Source organism: Hemicordylus capensis, chromosome 9, assembly GCF_027244095.1.
Source record: "Hemicordylus capensis ecotype Gifberg chromosome 9, rHemCap1.1.pri, whole genome shotgun sequence".
NCBI lineage: Eukaryota > Metazoa > Chordata > Lepidosauria > Squamata > Cordylidae > Hemicordylus > Hemicordylus capensis.
In genome coordinates, this window is record NC_069665.1 from 30,158,770 (window position 1) to 30,175,417 (window position 16,648).

At 48.6% G+C, this 16,648-nt stretch overlaps 1 long non-coding RNA gene across 1 annotated transcript in view; it reads left to right on the forward strand.

Moving 5' to 3' along the window:
• LOC128334582 (uncharacterized) overlaps nucleotides 1-10,391 on the forward strand; it is a 51,480-nt gene extending 41,089 nt beyond the window's left edge. Inside the window, exon 2 of the long non-coding RNA XR_008311330.1 lies at nucleotides 9,951-10,391. This is a non-coding gene — a long non-coding RNA (uncharacterized LOC128334582). The remainder of the gene's footprint in view (nucleotides 1-9,950) is intronic.
• Nucleotides 10,392-16,648: the final 6,257 nt, after the last annotated feature.

A 16,648-nucleotide genomic window follows, 5' to 3' on the forward strand; every position in this document is an offset into this window, starting at 1 on the left:
ACATTCAGAGCTAAACTGCCTCCGCACATGGAAGCTCTACATAGCCGTCTTGACTAACCGTCATGGATGGACCTCCTCTGTGAATGTGTCCTGTCTGCAGTACAGCTAAACTCCATGCTTGTTCAGTGCAGGGTTGCTGCAGGCACCCATTAACTGCCTCACTGTCTGTGCACTGAGATGACCTCCTCCTCCTCCTTCTCCTCCGAATTCTGTGGCAGTTCGGCCCAGGCCATAGTCTTTTGCTGGAAGAAAACCATACATCCATCTGGTCTGATTTTGTTCCCCACGTCAGAGTCAAGAGATGCAATCTATATCGGAGATGGGGAGCGGATTCACTGCAGAAAGAGGTTTCTCAGGAGGGGGTGCTCTGATGGACCCGTGCAAGAAAGCCCAGCTACACACGTCTTCTGGATCACCTTCCAATCAGCCTGCAGGGCCCAAAAACCACTGTGCTCTCTAGTTTGGACTGTCTATCAGTTTGGCTGCACACCTTTCCTTTTGACAGCTCCTGCTGGGGTGTTTCCAAGAGGACTATGTCCAAAAGACCATGTCCTGGATATCTTGGTTTAATTAACCCTTTTTATCCCTTGCCAACTGATCAAAGAGGCACCTTTTAAAAGTGGTGATTTTCTTTATTGAGCAGGGGGAGAGCAACTGGCCCTATCCGTCCCCAGCACAGCATCCCTCCAGTGGCTGTTGCTGGTGTCCCTCTTATGTTCATTTTTTTAAGAATGTGAGCCCTTTGAGGACAGGGAGCCATCTTACTTACTTACTTGCTTGCTAATTAATTAATTCTCTATGCTTTGGAAAGTTTTGTTGAAAAGTGGTGTGTGTGTGTGTATTTGTAGTTGTAGTAGTTGTTGTTGTAGTTGTAGTATTTTTGTGCGGGCTTCTATAGTTTCAAGAAGATGTGCTGACTCTTCCTCTCCCACTTATGTATCGCAATTCAGGTTTGTGATTTAGGTTCAGGTTCCTAGGAGGGAGCCAGAGGAAAAGCAGTAGCCAGGCCCTGGCAGTCAGGGGAAAGAAGTACCCAGAATGTTGGGGGCAATATGCTAAATCATTGTAAACCACTTAGAGAGCTTCGGCTATAAAGCGGTATATAAATGTAAGTGCTATTGCTATTGCTATTGCTATTGCTAAGAACAGAAGTGCTTTTTGCCAGGCACTGCCAGGGCAGAAAAGGGCCTACCTTGGTTGATGCTCATGGTCTGCTGCTGACTGGGTCATTTTTATTCTTTTCTTGGCCGGCGGGGGTGGGGATCTTAGCAGGGCTTTCCCTGAAATTTCTACGAACTACGCCCTTTTCATTTTGCATGGGAAGCAAAAAGCAAAGGAGGCCACCAAGCAGAAGGACCTGCAAGAAGAAGATGAAACTGTGATGGAAACAGAGACTTTAAATCCAGTTGAGAAAAAGGTTGCCAGCTCTCCAGAATCGACCTGGAGTTTCCAGGATCAGTATCCATCTCCAGTCTGACTCTTGAAAGCAATCGCTGAAGAACAGAAAGACCTGACATTGTGAAAAGTATTTTGTGTGGGGGGGGAGGGGCTGTTCCAGGAATAGCTTCAGCCAGAGTTGGCAACCTTAGCTGAGAGGCCGCCAAAGACCCCATACCTCCGGAGAAGAGAGCGTAATAAATGGGAGAAAAAGAGTCTTTAAAAAAAATAATTCATCTGTTTGCCACATCTCCAAAGAGTCAGGGCCAAAATCCTCCTCAAACCCGACTCTGTCTTGGTGGCCTCGACAGATTTAAAACCTCTCCTCAAAGTTTGCTCTTGGTGAGCAGGATTTGCTGCTCCAAAGGGCTCAGTGTGCCATCCATCCATCCATCCAGTTCCCCAAACAGTCTCCCATTCCTGCAGCTTTCAGGGCCAGGCCTGCTTAGCTTCAGCAGAAGGGCTGTACGATGGGCCTGCAGACCATCCTCCCCTCTTTCTCTGAAGCCTCAGAAGCAGAGGCAGGACAGAGAGGCTGGACGTCGCCCCGGAGAAGGCATTTGGCTTATCCACTTGTAGGGCCTTCTGTTCCTTCGGAGCAGGTCAGGACCTGTCAGCTTCCAGAGCCAGAGGAGGCCTCCCTATCTGAGGGGGTCTCATTGTGGGGGCAGTGCGACCCAAGGAGAGTCAAGGTACCCTGAGGACCATACTCCAGATTGACCTCACGTCCAGGAAAACTGCAACCCAACTGCACATGCCCTCAACTCTAGACTCCCAAACCCTGAGCTCTGTAACCTCACGAAAGAAGACTGCCCCCAAACACCAGGTGCTAAGGGAGACCAGCTTTTTCTCCCGCTTGTGGGTTCCCCAGTCGCAACCTGGCTGGCTACTGCGACTGCGTGAGGCAGGACGTTGGACTGGAACCGGCCTTGGCCTCGTCCAGCAGGGCTGTTCTTGGGTTCTTACGACACAATGTTCTCCTGGCATCATGCAGCAACCCGTTCTAGATGGCATCATGCAGCAACCCGTTCTAGAGCTCTACTCAAGAGGAGGGCTGGGGCCCCTCTAGTATGTCCAGAAAGTTGAGGCCAGCGCCAGGCTGTCTACAAAAGGTCTTGGTTGTGGTCTGGAAGTGGCATGGCCAACTGCTAGCTCTCGCTGCCTCCTGGACAGCTCCCTGTTGGCTCTGCTTGGCCCATTACTGTGACGTCCCTTTGCTGACCAGCGCCCCTGCCTCATCCAGAAGGCTGGGGAGGCAGCAAGCTCCTATCCACAGCAGCTGGACTGAAGTTTCTGTGGCACAGGCAGGTCACACTTAATTCCTAAACCAGCAAAAACACCATGCAGACAATCCATCAGATGTCATCAGTAAGTCACAGAGATTTGAACCACGGACTCCGTTCTGGCTTTCGCAGCCACTTCTTGGCTTCGGCTTCCCCTTGATGAGACTTGATGTGTGAGCCACTGCAAGATATTCCCCTCTGGGGATGGAGCCACTCTGAGAAGAGCAGAAGGTTCCAAGTTCCCTCCCTGGCAGCATCTCCAGGACAGGGCTGAGAGAGACTCCTGCCTGCAACCTTGGAGAAGCCGCTGCCAGTCTGGGTAGACAGTACTTAGCTAGGTGGACCAAGGGTCTGACTCAGTATATGGCAGCTTCCTATGTTCCTATTGTTTATTAATTCTTGGTCAGGGAGTTTTTTGTTGGCATGGAGACATATGGCACCGAATCATATCACAATTGATAAATACAAAGCTTGACTATTTATTGTATTTTTTCCTGATAAACAAAAAAGGGGCCTCTTTTTCCTGTGTCTGGCAAAGCAGGCTGGAGCTAGAAGGACGCCAGTTTCGCTGCAAAGTGGAGTCTCTAAACCAAGAGATTCTGGGGCTCAAGCCTGCCTGGAAATCCTCTTGTGTTCCCTCTTGTGTGCCCTCCTCTAATCTAGGGGTTCTGTAGCAGGGACCTCCAGATTCTATAACTGCAACTCCCATCATTCCCCGCCACAGTAGCCGGAGGGATGGGAGCTGCATAATGGGAGTTGTAGTCCAACACCATCTGGAGCCCTAAGCGTGAGTGCCCTATTATTTATTTATTTAACTTTTTTTTTTTTACATCCCAGGCAGGGATGTTCCTAGTTAAATGGCATTGATCAAAACACACTCTGTATATTCTCAGAGGTAACCTAGCATGTTGCTTGTCTCTAGTCCAGGGCAAAAGTAAGCCTGGCGCTTTCCCAGACAGCAGGCTTTACCGTTGGTTTTCTGCGAGGTTACCCTCAATGAGCTCAAAGATGCTTCCAGGAAATCACTGAAAGAAGAAGTATCAAGCTGCAATCAAACCAATAAACTGGAAGACATCAGCAAAGACAATGAGTGACAGCAGTGACCAATGAGCACAGAGGATAAGACCCCAGAGGAACAGAGGGAGCTGCCATATACTGAGTCAGACTTACAGTGCTCACATGTGGTCTCCCATTCAAACCCATTGAGATCTTCTGGAGAGGTCCATCTGCAGTTGCCACCGGCTCTTCTGGGGGCTACTCAGGGACGGGCCTTCTCCACTGCTGCCCCGAAGCTTTGGAACACACTTCCGGCTGAAATAAGAGCCTCCCATCTCTGACAACTTTTAAAAAGGCAGTCAAGATGCATTTGTTCACCCAGGCTTTTAATTAGATACTGTTTTAATTGTGTTTTTGATAATTTTAACCTTTTAAATTTTAATTGTTGTGATGTTTTAATCTTTTTATCTGTTGTTTTTATTGTTTTGTTGTAAACCTCCCAGAGACTTGGCGTTTTGGGCCGTATACAAATGTGTTAGATGATGATGATGATGAAGAAGAAGAAGAAGAAAATGCAATCAGGGTGGACCCTTCTTAGCAAAGGGGGCAAGTCATGCTTGCTACCACAAAGACCAGCTCTCCTCTCTGCAGCAGCAGGGGAGTGGTGTGGTATCATCTCAAAGGTCAGGTGGTTCCACGGGCCATTTGCACCGTCTCTCCGTTGCTAATTCTCCTACTAGTAGAAGGAAGAAGAGTCTGCATGGGGCTCCATGGCCGAATGTTCTGACAGCTCCTAATCTCTTCATCCACCCCAGGATGCCAAATTGTGCACTGGATACAAGACCCAACTCTGGGGCGATCATCCTGCAGGCATGTGTGATTCTCACGGAGGCCCCGGCTGCAGGCTGGAGTGCTTCTCCCACCCTCGGCATAGCAGGGCTGCCTTGACACCAGGTGTGGAGTCGACAGGGTCTTCCACTCCGAGAGGTTCCTTGGGAGTCGAGGAAGCTCTGCAGCCCCTGACACTTGGGCTGGCGTCCACGAAATGCAGCTGCTGGAGGGCTTGCAAAAGTCGCTCTCACGGAAACCTGCTGAGAAATGGGGGTCGGGAGGAGGAGAGAGGTCCTCTCTGACATACTCCATAAAATATGTGACCTGAGCAGGGAGGAGGTGGCCGCAGCTACGGACACCAGAGCCGGCTGCAGTCTTGCCCTCAAAGACAAGACGGGAAATCTTCTTTGGGGACGCAAACCCGGTGGTGCCCTCCGGCTGTGCTGCTAGGTGGTGCATTCTGCCGGTGCAGAGTGTGGTGCTGAGCGAGGGCCATGGCTCCGTGGCAGAGCATATGCTTTGCATGCAAAAGATGTGCACAGGGTTTGTGCTGGCAAAGGCCCCTCTCGGAAAACCCTGGAGAGGTGCTGCTGGTTCAGAAAATCCTGATGATGGCCCCGTCGTGGTCTGCCCTAAGGGGCCAGGAAAATGAGGGACAGGAACCAGCCCCCTTCTGTTCTTTTTCTACTCTGTGCCTCCTCAGTTTCACATTGCCCAAGTCCCACTCCTCTTGTATTCGGGTTTAACAGGGAGGACTTCTGAAATCAGTTCCAGGATTGGAACGTGTAGAGTTTTCTGCAGCGTTCAGTTCCTTTCTGGCTTTACGGACGCACGTGAGTGTGCTTCGATCAAATGGCAGCCGTGTGCCATTTTAAAATTTTAAATTGTCATATTTTAAATTTCTGGTTTTTGTTTTTAACTAATGTTTTGATGTTTTTATTTTGTTGTAAACTGCCCAGAGACGTAAGTTTTGGGCGGTATAAAATATGTTTATTAATAATAGTAGTAGTAGTAGTAATAATAATATGGCATCGGGGTTGTCTTTTTGCTCAGTGCAAATGGGTGCTGGAAGACACAGAGGAGCTGAAAGCTGTACAAAGTGGGTTTTGTGTATCCCACTGCATCCATCCCACTGCAGCGCATACACCTTGGTTAAAAAAAAATTCAAGAGGTGTGTATTTCATTGTGTGCAGCCGGCAAGCGGGGCTTGTTTCCCAAAGGGTTTTGTTCCTCAGAAAGCATGAATTGATGCAGCGGCAGAGGAATATGTGGGGCACCCTGCAATGTTGTGGCCCTCCTGCAGATGACAGTGTGGCATCAGCCAGGAGCACAACAGTGCTCCTGCCTGCTTGCATGCAGAAGGTCCCAAGTTCCCAACCTGGCAGCATCTCCAAGAGAGGGCTGAGAGAGATTCCTGCCTGCAGCCTTGGAGAGAAGCCGCTGCCAGTCTGTGAAGACAATACTGAGCTAGATAGACCAATGGTCTGACTCAGTATATGGCAGCTTCCTATGCTCCTAATAGGGCTGTTCACATGACCCTAAATCGGTCAGGGGAGTCACTCAACCCTCCTCTTCCTCCTCCTCCCTTGATCTTTGCAAACACACAACCGCCATCGGGAAGCACGCTCTGCTCCTCTAGCCAAGCTAGGCACGGCCTTTGGCCCTCTTTAGGGTTGTGTGGAATCGAACAGCCCTAATGACCAGAGAGTTTGGGAGATGCATATTTTTGTATGGGTTTATATACCGCCCTGCCAGCGTTCTTTGTGAACAGGGATTCCCAGCTGTTGTTGACTACAATTCCCAGAATCCTCAGTCAAAGTCCATTACAGCCGGGGATTCTGGGAGCTGCAGTCAACAACATCTGGAAATCTCTGTTCCAGGGAACTCTGCACCCTTCCTAAAGTGGCCCGATATTCTCTTTTTCTTAATGCCATGGTGTGAAATAACTTAGATATTAATATGTGTAGGAGCTTTTAAATGACATGCTTGTTGACTGAGTTAGTTTGCATGCATCTAGTTTTGCAATGACTTGGAAAAAAAAGATTCAACAGGTGAAGCATTTACTACTACTACTACTAATAATAATAATAATAATATTTATATACCGCTTTCCACAAAAATTCCCAAAGCAGTTTACATAGAAAAATACATAATATATAAGTAATTAAAATGGTCCCCTGTCCCCAAAGGGCTCACAGTCTAAAAATAAACACAAGGCAGATACTAGCAGCAGCCAGTGGAGGGATGCTGTGCTGGGGCTGGATAGGGCCAGTTGCTCTCCTCCTGCTAAATATAAGAGAACCACCACTTCAAAAAGGTGTCTCTTTGCTCAATTAGCAGGGGCATTGCAATACTAGCATAACGTTTCCAGAATGGCAAAACCCTTGCATGTTGCATATTGCTGCAGCTGAGCAAAAAGCCTTGCAGCTGCTTAATGGTCGTGCTGGGTTTCCTGCAAGTTGATTGAATTCTGAGGTTTTTAAGAGGCTGCGTTTCCTACCAAGAAGAAGTCCTAGAAAGCCGGGGAGGGGAAACTTCTGCCTGTGCAGCAGAAATGAAACACTTTCAGCGCTCCATGTTTTTGCTCCGGAGGGAGCCCCGCTGCGTCCCCGTAACCTTGGATCCCTCTCCGCCTCTCAGAGCCTCTCACAGCTGAGCTTGTGAATCAGTCGTCAAATATGTGGGTCATCTCCTGTGCAGGAGAAGGGATGGCTGAGAGAACCTCATTCCCCGGAGGAGCTTGTTCCTGTTCTATGTGAACACGGCCTCCAGGTTTGCTGGGCCCCACAGCTGGGAGCGCCAGTGGGCCTCTGTGCACTCTCCCCACACGGCACAGGAGGTCTTGATTAATGTTCCAAGCTCTCCAGGGCCCCTGATGTTTGCTTTGCTTCCCCCTCACCCCAATTTGTAACAAAGGGGTGCTAATTGGATAAGAATGTGGAAGGGCTGGTGTTTCTGCCGTGCTGTTAATCCCGTGACATTGATGCTTCCCGCGTAGGGTGAGAGAGCAGAGTGGATGCTGTCCGCCCAAACCGCTTGGCCCGGTGCCCCCCAAGTGACAGCGGGCAGGCTTGTGCACAGGCACAGGTCGGCCCCATGGGCATTTTTAGATCCATCCCGTAAGTAAATGAAGGCGGTGACTGGATTATACCAAACAAAACAAGATGCAAAACAAAGCAAGCAAGCAAGCAAGCAAAAAAGAGTCTTCTGGCAACTTCAGGACTAACAGATCTCAGGGCCGGCCCGCCCACGAGGCAAACTCGGCTGTTGCCGAGAGTGCCAAGAAGGGAGGGCAGCCCACAACCTGGGTCATGCCAGCCAGCCAGGGGACAAAGGTCGCTCATTATCACAGCCAGCCGGCCGGGTGACAGGAGACCTCAGGCAGCACCGCCGGAGCCGGCCAGCCAGGTTGGGCAACAAGGATTGCCCGCCCAACGGAAGGCACCTACCCGCAAGGGCAAAGGGGCAAGGGAGTGCCCAAGCCAGGCTCTGCCTGGGGTGCCCCCGATCCTTAGGGCGGCCGTGACAGATCTAGCTAGGGCTAATTGCATCAGGTGCATGAAATGCGATCTCTCGTTGTGTACACACACAGACACAGTCATCAGCGGGGCCAATACCATGCAAGAAGTGCGGTGACATTTCCCTGCAAAACTCAAATGTGTATGACACATTTACATGATGCTGTAATCGGTGATAAGGCAACATTCCGGACTTTATTATGCACATGTGACTCCCTGTGATGGGAAAGAAACTCCTGCTCTGGGTTGAGCCCTCGATGCACAGAATCAAACTGACTGAGAAGCTCTCGTTCGGCAGAGAGCTCCTTTTGAACTGTTGTCGTCGAAGAATGGTGACTCTCTGGTGCCAAGCAGGGTGTCCTGGGAAACAGAAATGTCCTCCCCCTGGAGGCTGGAAGTTGCCGCTTTTGAGGTCAGATGTGCATCCCTTTATTCTTGTGCGTAGAGATGGACCCGTGATGGCAAGGAGCACATTGGAGGGTGTGAGCAGGCGAATGAGCAGTGTGGGGTGACTGATGTGGTGGAATCCTGCAACGGTGTTGTCTGAGTAGCTTGGAGATCCAAAGTTGCATCTGGGCCTCTCGCTGCTGAGCCCCGTTCCTAGGGCGAGGTCTCTGTTCGGTAGCCTATTGTTGCTGGCCCAGCAGCTATGTCACCTGCTGTGGACATTCCAAATACCAACTGTTTTGGTGCACCTGCAATGTGCAGGCAAAGGCAGTGTGTGTGTTTGGTGGCGTAGCTCAGTGGCAGAGCATCTGCTTTGCATGCAGAAGGTCCCAGGTTCGATCCCTGGCAGCATCTCCAAATAGGGCTGGCAGAGACCCTTGTCTGACTGGAACTTTGGAAAGATGCTGCCAGTCAGAGTAGAAGATGCTGAGCTGGATGGACCAAGGGTCTGACTCAGAAGCTTCCTATTGTCATTTTGGAGGAATGGGGCCAAAACACGGTGGTGGAACATCTGCTTTGCATGAGGATGGTCCCAGGGTCAAGCTTAGGCAGCATGTCCAGGTAGGGCTGGGATCAGTAGTGGATCAGGACCTTGCCAAATGCCACCCCCGTCCATGTGCACACCCTTCTCTCCGTCTGTCCTAAAAGCAGAGGGCAGGAGACTAGCTTGCCACTTGCTGCTGCCCCAGTAATCTCCTGGCTCCTGCCTGAGGTGAGCGCCTCGCCTGGCCTCATAAAAGGGCCGCCTCTGGCGGGGGAAACCCCGAAGCCCTGATGAGCTGCTGCCATTCAGAGTCAACAGTACCGAGCTAGACAGAACAAGGGTCTGGCTCGGCAGGAAGCAGCTTAGCGTTGTAGACTCCTCCGGGCCCTTGGCCAGCTGACTCTCAGGGCTGGAGGAGAGAGATGGCCCACCTGCTCCCACCTGAGCCCGGCTGCCATCCGCCTTCGGGATCGGAAGCCGTCTCCTGCCCACGAACTCCGGACGGACATCTGTGGCGCGCATGGCCCTTGGGCCCTCGTGCCAGAGAGGGGAAGCTGCTGCTCGGGTGTCCCCTGCTCTCTTTCTGGTGACCTGGCTGGACTTTGGCCTCCCTCTTGGAGAGCTCAGAGCGAGGAAATGGTTAAGCGCTGCAGAATTTTGATTAGCAGAGTCTTAAAGTCAGTTTTTTAAAAAGACAGTCAGAAGGAACTATCAGAAGCATGCTAATGAGGTGAAGTCATCAGCAGACACCAGAGAGAAGCCTTTTCATGCCTCTTCCATCTGACAGTAGAGTTGCGGGGCCTGCAGCAGGATGATGGGTGCAGGTAGAGGGCAGTCCGAGACACTGATGGGCAGGATCCGGCCAGCCTCTTGCCCAGAGCGGGAGGCTCGTCCTCTTTTCCAAGAGCTGTCTTCTGGTGCTTGTTAACCCGGCAATCTCTTTCTGCCTGTCAGGAGCCTGCGTGATTTCCCCCCAGTTCGGGAGAGGAGGGAACAGGAAAAAAAGGCAATGCGGGAACTTCCATCTGCCAAGCGGAGCAAGGTGAGGGCACTGTCTCGAATGGAATAGACCCTCCTTGCAGCGGTGTGGATTCTGGAATTGCCTGCGGCCACCTCTTGCTGCTTTTCATGATCCCCACCCCCGGAAGACCTGCCTTTGGAAACTGGGCAACTCCAGAAGCGGCAGCACCCCTGGGAAGTTCCCCCCTGCGGAGATGCAACGTTGCCTGAGGAAGAGCTGGCAGATGTTTTCGGGGAAGCGCACACTCAAGTAGGGGAATTGGTTGCAATGCAAAAGAGCTGGAGAGGGAACCCCTCTGTCCACTTCAGAAGGGACAACATCAAGGGAATATACCAGGAAGGTAATTAAAATCTGTTCTTTTTGTGAGCATTGCAGATTTGGAAATTAATTTGCAACCCCTTAGGAATAAATGCCAAGAATTGAATAGGTCCTCAGAAATAGACATCTGTATCCTGTCTGAGGTTTGGTTTTTTAAAAACCCTACTGTTAATGTGTGTTGCATGTGTGAAGCGAGGAAATGTAAAATCACTTTTCTCACTGTTGCTTGCTCTCTCTAACTTTTTAAAAGTGCTGTAGCGTTTGGGGTTTAAAAGCCAGAAATACTGTTTCCATTCCAACCAAAAATCTCCACTGGGAAGATCTCCTGTGAAATTTGCTTTGAAATGAACAGGAGGCTGTGCAAGAGCAGAGTAGCACCTACTTCATTTTATTTGGGATTGTGGAGGAGAACTTCCTGCTGGAGTTTGTCTTTTCGCCGTAACCAGCAGTATTAATGCTTTCAAAGAAAAGTGAGCAGTTATTTTCAGTTCCTAGATGACCATATCTTGCACACACTCGTTTGATTTAAATGGTTTCCCCACCCTCAAAACACTGACAAACAACGTGAATCATTTGTATACATTAATTAATAAAGCAACCGTCCCAGTAATTCCAGGCTGTTCACGGGGTCCAAAGAGTTAAGGCAATCCATTAGAAAGAAGCAAATCCTTGGCTGCCACCCAACCCACAGTTACACATGCTTAATGAACTTCAGTGTATCTGCTTAATTGACACATCAGCCTGAGCTCATCAGCATGCATCTTTGTTTGTACATTTGTGTTCCGCAAAGTTCAGTAGACAGAAACGTGCCCACCCGCAGAAAGGGAATGCCTAGCAAGGTCGGGTAATCTAGGAACTGCACGGCGAAAGCATTGCTCTGTTTTCTTTGAAAGCACGAATGCTTACTGCCGGCGTCGTGCAAGTGGCCACAATCCACCAGGAGATCCGTTTGCACCCTACTGTGTGCTCTTCCTTCCTATCCAGAATATTAACATCCAAAATAACAACAAATCGTTAAACATTTGATGAAAATGTTTATTCTGTGAGAATCAGTCTGCTTTTATGGTAGGGAATATTAGACAAATGTTTTATTTCAGTCGCGCGGCTAATGAAGTGTACTGCTAATTTCCATTTCAATATCTTTAGTGGCGGTGCGTTGGACACGGCAAAAATTGCTTAGGACGATCCTATTATTAATGCTCAAAGCACGTCAATATACTTGAGAGGTGATATTTGGAAGCTAATATTCCTTAAGCTGAACACGTATCTGTAAGAGGTGTGGGTGGATATCTGATTTCTTACAGGACAATTCGTTAATAAAGTTTACGGCAGAAAGGGCAAACGGGATGGCCATGGAGCTACGGCCCGTTCTGTGAGAGGGACAGGCAAAAGTGTCTAGGGCGTTTTTGTTTGGAAAAAAAGATTAATTAAGAGGGCAGATGGAACAATTTATAGAGCGGTTTATACAATGGAGAGTATAGAGCAGGGGCTCAATGGCCATCGGCCACTGTGGCTGGGGATCATGGGATCTGTAGTCCAACAACAATTGGGGACTCAAAGATGGGAATTCTTGGTGTGCAAAAAGTGGAGAGAGAAAACTTTTTCTTCTTCTCTCAAATACTAGAATTTGGAATCACTCCGTGAAACTGATGTACAGGGGACAAACTGCGGGAAGGAGTCAGCAACACAGTCGATAATTAATGAGTGGAATTTGTTGACTGGTTTATTTAAAATTACTATATCCCGCCATTCTTACCAGGTGAATCTCATGGCAGCTCAAAAAAAATAAAATAAAGAAGAAGAAGAAAAGAAAAAAGAAAGAAAATCACCATAAAATACAGTAAAGTGACATCAAGAAAACCAATTATAGCAGGTGCTGCCACAAGATATGGTGATGGCCCAGTAGCTGGCTTTTTAGAGGGGTTTTGAAAAGTACATGGAGGATAGGTGTCGCAGTGGCTATTAGTCATGACAGGATGGGACTCCATGTTCAGAGGCAGCCTACCTGTGAATACCATATGCTGGGAGCAGGAGCTTTCCCAGACAGCAGGGCGCTTTCCAGATTGCACACTACAACAGGAGTAAAATGCTTTGACTTGGCAGGACTGTATTGAAAACGACACCCAGAATCTCAGACTCCAACAACGAGGAAATACAACTATTTTTCTGCAATGGACTTGCAACATGGTAGCACTATAACGCAAAGATAAAATCCAAACGAAGGCATTGGAAATGTGAATGGCACATTGTGGTCAGCATAGGGATGGTGGTGTCACAACACAGGAAGTATGGAAGCACACTTAGCAGATCTGTAGTGACCCTGTTGTAGGGTTTGATCTGGAAAGCGCCCAGGCTTTACTGCAGGTTTTATGCAAAGCTTTACTGCGAGTTCAAAGTTGCCCAAAAACTTGATGCAAAAAGTGAATCTTTTAACCCTGGATATAAACCGGACTACACTCTTAACGCCCGATGAAAAACCTGAATTGTGTGTGAAGTACTCCCTGATAGCTCACAGGGACTTGGGGTTAAATCTGGCCAATATGTGAATACATACCCTCCATTCCAGAAGAGATGTGAACTAAAAGCCGGGTGTGAAAAACATCCAGAGGAAGATTCTTGCCTTTATAACTTATTTGTGGAGACATTTGTTCGGCCAGATGTAGGACACAGGATGCGGGGACTTGATGGTTTAATTCAGCAGGCTCTGCTTATGTTCTTATAGGTCTGCAAATGCTATAGCAAATTTAGTTTGCTTTTTGGAGAGAGAGAGAATCGCATATCGGCTCCCACGATGAACTAGGTTAGATATGGTGCTTCGTTGCTAGTGAGAGCTTTTCAAATATCCTCCTGTAATATTGTGTGAGTCACTTTGAAGGAATGTTAGAAGTGGTGACTAAAAATAGGGTTTTTATTCCTGTTGGAAAATATAGATTGCATCCCATTCTATTTCTCTGTTAGCCAATGTGCTGCAGTGGACTAGGACTAGGGCTGGGGAGACCTGAATTCAAATGCCTGTTCATCCATGAAACTCACTGGGTGACTCTGGGCCAGTCACTTCTCTCTCAGCCTAACCCACCTTGCAGGGTTGTCTTGAGGATAGACAGAATCATGTGCACTACTCTGGGCTCCTTGTAGGAAGAGCGGGATATAAATGTAACAATAAATCAAAACCACAACACACAGACACATACAAAATATTTATTGTTAATAAAGAAATCTGTTTGAGTTCTTCAAATATTTTTGAAGATGCAAATTTCTGCAAATATCTGTTGCAATGTCTTTGAAACAGACATTGAGAACGAGCATCTTGTAGCAGCCAAGTGTGTGAGTGAAGCAGAGCCTGGTTCACACAGTAGCTGGTCTCAACAAGCCACGGTTCTCTCAGCTTTAGGAAAACAAGATTGCTATAAATACTGAATCATATTTACAGGTGTGTTCGAGTGATTCCTGAGTTAAAGCGCAGGAGGTGCTTAGAAGACATCTGCTGTGTTAGTGCGAAATAATAAAAAATGTGTTCGTGACAAGTTGTGCCCCATCTCCGAAGCAGGGTGGTTTGGCTTCATTTCTGAAGCCGTCTGCCACTTCTCCTCTGCCAGTTCCTCTCTGCAATGCAGCTACTCTCTGCTTGTATCCACTAATCGGGGGCCGAGCAGGGTTGTGGGGTCGACTCCATCCTACTCTTTGGTTTGATTCACTGCTCTGCTCAGTCTGACTGTGTTGAGGGTGCAAATTCCTTGTGGCAGCAGCGATGGAAGGTCAAACTAGTGGCAAACTTTGGTATGGCCGAGTTGCCAAAGCCATGACAGAGCGGTTGGAGTTGGAGAAGAAGCAAACCCTTGGTTCGTTTTTCAGGCTTCTGCAACGAGGGGCGCTGGGATTGGAGGCATCTGCTCGGCGGATTATGCACAGAGGCAGGAGATGTGGGTTCTCCTCCTGGAGGCATTGCACACAAGGCTTCTACCCTGAATATCCTTCGGAAGAGAGTGTGTGCGTTCACACACCAGCCAGATTTACCCCAAAGTCCCTTTGAGATCCTTGGACTTACGCCACACACAAATCGGGCTTTGTGATGCAAATTCTAGCTTATCTCCAAGTATTTCTAGATTTTTAAAATGCTGGTTTTAAGCTACTTTTTCTGAAAACGCCAGAGCAAATAGGGAGAGGCACTCCTGTAGAATCATTAGCATGATAAGAGGGATGTTCTCTTTAGAAATGCAGATATCACTCTTTAGGAAGCTTTCTCTCCCCCCTCCCTGCCATTGGCTAGAAGGAAAACACGGAGCATGACTTGTGAACTTGTTTCAAAACAAAACCTGAGAGCAGAGGGGAGGGGCTGCTTCCCTCAATACCGCGAGTGTAGTTCGAAGTGGCTTCGCTCAACATTTATTCCGAAGCCTGAAGGCAAGTGCAAATAACTCCCAGGCTGGCTGTTCACCTGCCCTGCATCTAAATTGTACACTGCAGGGCTGTCTTTGCAGCTGTGCATACCTCTGTCACAGGCCATGTTGCAAATCAGGAGAGAGACCCAGCCGAGCCTGCAGGAAAGGCTTGCGGGAGGAGGCTGGTTGGATTGTGGCAACCAGAAGAGTCACTTGGCTTTAGAATGCGCATGTGGAAAAGAGGATATGTGCAGCAGCTGGTCAGTTCTTGTGAATTTGCTTTTCTGGGATGTCCGGACCGTGGAAATTTGGGGTCTTACAAGTGGATCCTTCCTGGGAAGAGAAAATTGATTTGTGTCTGTTTTTGCAATGTATCTGCCTCAGTAGGGAATTATTCGAAGAACACTTCTATGGAGGTAATTTGTACTTGGGAATTGGTCCTGGGAATAAAACCACCCCATCCCAGGTTTGGGTGCTGTGATGCACGTACGGTTTCTCTAGGCAGGCAGCGTTGGTTTAGTGTATGTCCAGTTAAGATTTGCAATTCCATAGCTGAATTCTGGATTATCTGAAAGTGTTTTTTGTTCCTGCTTTTTTCGGGGATAAGCAGAGAAGCAAAAATAAGTTAAGCGACATCTCTGATTTTCTAATTTGATGAACGGGTAACAAAATAGCTGCCATGTACAATGGTAAACCCCTCCTGTATTCTGCCAAAGACAACCACAGGGCTCTGTGGTCGCCAGGAGTTGACACTGACTCAACAGCACACTTTACCTTTACCAGCTGCAAAGCTGTGGAATGTAGAAACCAGAGATCCTTCATTGCCTTCCAAATAAACAAGAAGAGCTTCGAGAAGGGGCCATCGCTCACTCATAGAGCACAATGCAGAAAGTCCTAGGTTCAATATCTGGCAGCATCTCCCGGTAGGGCTGGGACAGTGCCCTGTTTGAAACCCTAGAAAGCTGCTGCCAGTCAGAGTAAAGCACCCTGAGCTAGATGGACCAAGGGTCAGACTCAGCTTCATATACTTTCAAAACAGGAATGTATTTCACTGTAAGAGGATGGCTTCTCATGAGCTGCTGTTGTGTATTTTCAAATTGAATCCCGTTATAATTGACTGGTTGCATCTGTTCACATCCAGAACTAAATTTGGCCAGGAAATATTTTATTCTGGTGGGTACGTGGTGTTTGACTGGTTCTTTCTCTCTGCCCTCCAAAAACAGACCCACATAGTTCTGAATATGAGACTGTGTCATCTTGGCATCTGAAATGCCTTCCGGGTGAGGTGAAATTGACTGCAGATTCCAAAAGGCGGGTTTTGGAATCTGCTGAAGATGTCCATCTGCCTGGCTTGGCTCGGGGCGTGTAGAGGAGTGAGCGGCTGAAGGCCCTCCTCTAAGCAACCGCTACCTTAAGCAAATAAAAAGATGTGTGATTGTGAAAACAGAAGAATGCTCTCCCTTTCCCAGCTTCTCTTTGTTTTATGTGAGTCAGTAGTGGGTCTGTTTGTGCTTTGCTGGGGGAAGGAGATCCGAGCCATGCATGCGAAGGGGGCCAGGAATTTCTGGGGCAATGGCAGCTCCAGCGTAGTTGTCCTTGTGAGCTGTTTCAAATGACACAAGTCAGAAGCTGGCCTCTCTCTCTCTCTCTCTCTCTCTCTCTCTCTCTCTCTCTCTCTCTCAACATTCTTGAGTCAGATGTGGGAGCTTTAAAAGCTGCGTTTCATTTGTGACTTTCCACAGTGCCAACGGCAGCTATCCAAAGGGACCCAGAATGCTCAGGGTCGCTGGAGGGTTGACAGTGCAGTTATGGAGGCCATCCAAAACGATTGCGAATAGGTCGGGGGAGTGATGCCTTCTGGATAACATGCAGGAGTATTTGGGGAGCGCTTCCCTTTGGGATAGATCTAGATATTATAGGGGGCATGCCCAGAG